Genomic DNA, 3,997 nt, shown 5'->3' on the forward strand with positions numbered 1-3,997 from the left:
TGGGTAAAGGGATTGCTATTTTTAAACTGCTGGCCACAAACTCCATTTGACATCTCAAAGACAAGTTAGTCTTTCTCACTCGTGCTACATCATCCACGAGGACTCGAGAATTTCAGCTTCAATAAAGTATCTCATGTCCAGCTTAGCAAACACTAGAAGATTAATAAAAATGTTCTTTTAGCCACTGCTGCTAAACTTTTACCTACATACAAAGAGGCAGGAACTACCTCGATTATACCACTGACTTCCCTTGAAGATACTTGTAGCACCAGCAGTCAGCCACTTACCCTGACAGTCCTGACATCAGCTGCTCAAAGAGGAACGCTGATCAACTTCTACACTAAAGGCCTTCACTTAGCTATTCAATGCAAGAGAGACTGGAGCACTGCTGAGACTCCAAACTGTGGGTAAATGTTAGTTTAGCATTTCCTGCAGACTCCTGCTTTCTATTACACACACACACACTCCCAACTATTTATAGCAGAGTTTCAGCCATGTACTGATTTAAAGAAAAACCTACAGGCCAACACCAGTCCAGTGTTTCACAGTACGAAATTGTAACACTGAATAATTTGATGGGAATGGCAACTACAAGATAGCAGTGTCATTAGTGCTCTCTACTGGATAAACACATAATTACTTCAGAAGTAATACAGGACATCAGGGACCCCAGTAACAAAGTGGTGTAAAACCACTTGTATTTAAATATAATGCTTGGACTACATTTATTATGGTACTCAAAGCAAGTTAAAGCCTTACATCAAGATGCAACAAAGGATGTAAAGAAGTCCTTGAAAACAAGTCTGAAGTAGGCCAATTAGCATAGGCAAGACTGTACAGTACAGCAATATCTGAGTCAGGGTATTTTTAATCAGAAATATTCCTTCCCATTCTTCACATACTATAACCATATGCACAGATTAATTTACAGCTAACAACTGTGCAATTCAACTTCACGAATTCCTCTGCCCTCTGTAGTAGTAATGCCTTTGGAAGTCATAACTTCCTTCATCACTTTTCATACCCTGCAAATACAGGGCAAGCTCCTACTTGGCAGTCAGACTAAGCAGTATCACTTAGTTCACTGTGACTTAAGGCGAAGAAAACTAAAATTACATCTCTGTTACCCCCGCCATGACCACCAGTGCCTATGGCTCCATCTGAATGGAGAGCACCCTAATTTGCCATTCCCTCCAACCAACACCAAATCACCAAGCCCCACCACCAGCAGAATGGTTGTGCTGCCCTGTAGTTCAGCATTATTCAGATCCAAACACAGAATACTTAATTTGGCATCCAAGTGCTGATGGTTCAGGTACCTGCAACCACAAGCCTTCGCATAAAAATGAGTAGGAATCGGCCTTTGTGAGAACTTCTTAGTAATACAATTCCCTACAAATAACTAAAGCACACGTACCACTATGCTGCTACTTTCTACCAGCGGGCATACAGATTTTTTAGCAGGACTTCTTAAAGGGTTGAAGATACACAAAAAAATGTTTGTACTGTAACTGCTACTTGCCTGAATTTTTACATGCAAAACAGAGGCTTTACAGAAAGTCCTGTCAAGTTTTGTAGATGCAATAGTAAATTTTAAGTTTTTCCATTGCATTTTTATTATCCCATGTTCGATACATTTTGGAATTAATTTTATCACAGTAGCATTTAAAAGCTAACCAAGAAAGAAATGCTATTATGTACAGCCCTGTACCACCATGCACGAAGAAACCATCTGTCCCTTGGAGAGGGTAGCATCAGAATCAACAAGGCAGCTTCGAGGGACACAAGGAGAGGGAGTGCATGTGAAGATGGAAAACACCACAACACTGATGAAGCCATAGCAGGAAACACTATGTAAGTATCATGATAATGTATTCCACTGAATTTGTTTAGGGGAGAGTAAAATAAGAGTTACCAGATGGACAGAGCAGAATTGGTAAAAACCACTGCTGACCACCGAGCTGCTGTGAGAAAGCTGTACAAATTACAATTTTCCCTGCTTAGTGATACTGCACTTTCTCTTACCCAGTGAGTCTCTGGCTGCATCCTCTCAGTTTTTCATGAGGCACTTTAAGTAGGAAGTGAGTAAAGAGAATAATCTTGACAGGTCCCAGTGATCTGAAGAACATCTATCCTAAAAAAATTCTGAGTTTAAGAAGGATTCAGGGATGATGCTATCTACAACCTAAAATAAGATACCTACCATATCAGACTAATTCTTATACACATACTCTCACACCTTTTTGTGTAAGAGTGTGCATCATCCTTTATAAAAGTGAGGAGAAAAAACAGGCAAAAGAATTATTTGGAAGAAATAGCTATTTCCAAAGGAGATTAAGTTAAAAAGACAAAACTCAAAATATTTACTTTTGTCCAAAAAAATTTGCTTGAATACAACGCAGACAGATAGGAGGCTGGGCATTAGTTTAGCTCAAATAATGAAAGCACAAATAAGTCCCAATTACCTTGACCAAATGATTGCTATACTTTTTCCCACATGGTTTTTCTTCATGTATACATGACATGTGAAGTTGGTAAGGTTTTGCTTAAACATCTCTTTGGTCTCAAAAAGAGTAGGAAATCCACAGCTTTGCATACCCACACACTCTGAAGCTCTTGCTCACATTTCTTTCCAGCTTCTCCCCCCCCTTCTTTAAAATCCTCTGGCTCTTTTTCCTTTCATCAAACCCTCTCCAAAGCTGAGCATTCATGCCCAATCCCAGAACATGAGCTGGGGAATGTGAAACTCTTTACTTCATCCTGGTCTCTCCTGCTCAGCATGTCCTTAGCACCAAAAGGGGCCGCGTGAGATGGAGATGAACTGACTTTGAGTTTAAAAGCAGCCTTGTCAAATAAGCAGTTACAAACTTAACTCACTTGAAGTTTCTCCTAACTTGTGGCTTACACCATGCATTCACAACTGGAGAAGAAATACTGACCACAGTGTACAGATTCTGTATTAGATTTTCTCTCAGGAAAATGAGAAGTTTCAGAAAGAAGTACTCTGCTCCTCCATACCCACGATGAAAGGAAACATTCTTCATCTACAACTACACTTAAGTCTGTTGTCTATGAAGAGAGGGTACATTTCAGGCCTAGTGTACTAATAATGTTTTAATTTTTCCATAGATACCTTCCACCTTAACACACCCTGTAAAAGCATGGGAGCAGCAGTACTCTTGTTAGCTGCCATGCAAGATCACACTAACACTACCTAGGATCCCATTCCAGGAACCAGACCTTCTGCAGAAGTGTTAGTAACTACTTTGAAGAAATTAACTACTTGAGGTCTGTCTGCTTTCTATTTCATGTCCTCAAATTCATATGGCTTGTTATCCTCACACGTCTTCATTCACAGCATTCCCCAAACACAAAATACAGCAGACAAACCCAAATGATGAAATCATCCAACTAGTTGCTTGTTTATACTGCAGCCAATTCCCTTCCCCAATGAATTCTGTGTAGCTGCTGTTTTCATGGTCTCATCAGTAGGAAACACCTCTTGCAGCCCTGGGATTCTAAAGCACAGCAGAAAACTAGCAGCTGCTACTGGAGTTAAAGTGTTTTGGGGTTTTTTTTAATTATTATTAGGTCCTTTATTATGTTAAAGTTTGATCTGTCCTTTACCTTGGCAGCTGGCAGGTTCAGGATACTTAAAGCAAAACTGAAACTGTTCAGGTTAAGAATAATCCTTCAATTAGCCCAAATAGGTCTTGGATGAAGGGGAGGTTCCCACGATTTTATCCTCACAGGCAGTACCGAGCTTAATCCTGAGACCACATAAAGGCATCTGTTTCTAATGCCGGAGGGAGGCATCGGCAGCCAACTAGAGGAGACTCAACTTCAAACTACACATTCTAAGGGCAACCCAAACCTTTCCCCTTCCCTCTCACACAATTCACAACCCAGGAGTAATTTACAGATTATTAACTGGCCTGTTAATTGCTTGAGTTTCCTAGGTATTCTTGTAGTCAAGAAAAACAACCAAACCCAAAAA

This window comes from Athene noctua, chromosome 4, assembly GCF_965140245.1.
Source record: "Athene noctua chromosome 4, bAthNoc1.hap1.1, whole genome shotgun sequence".
In the NCBI taxonomy this organism is placed as follows: domain Eukaryota; kingdom Metazoa; phylum Chordata; class Aves; order Strigiformes; family Strigidae; genus Athene; species Athene noctua.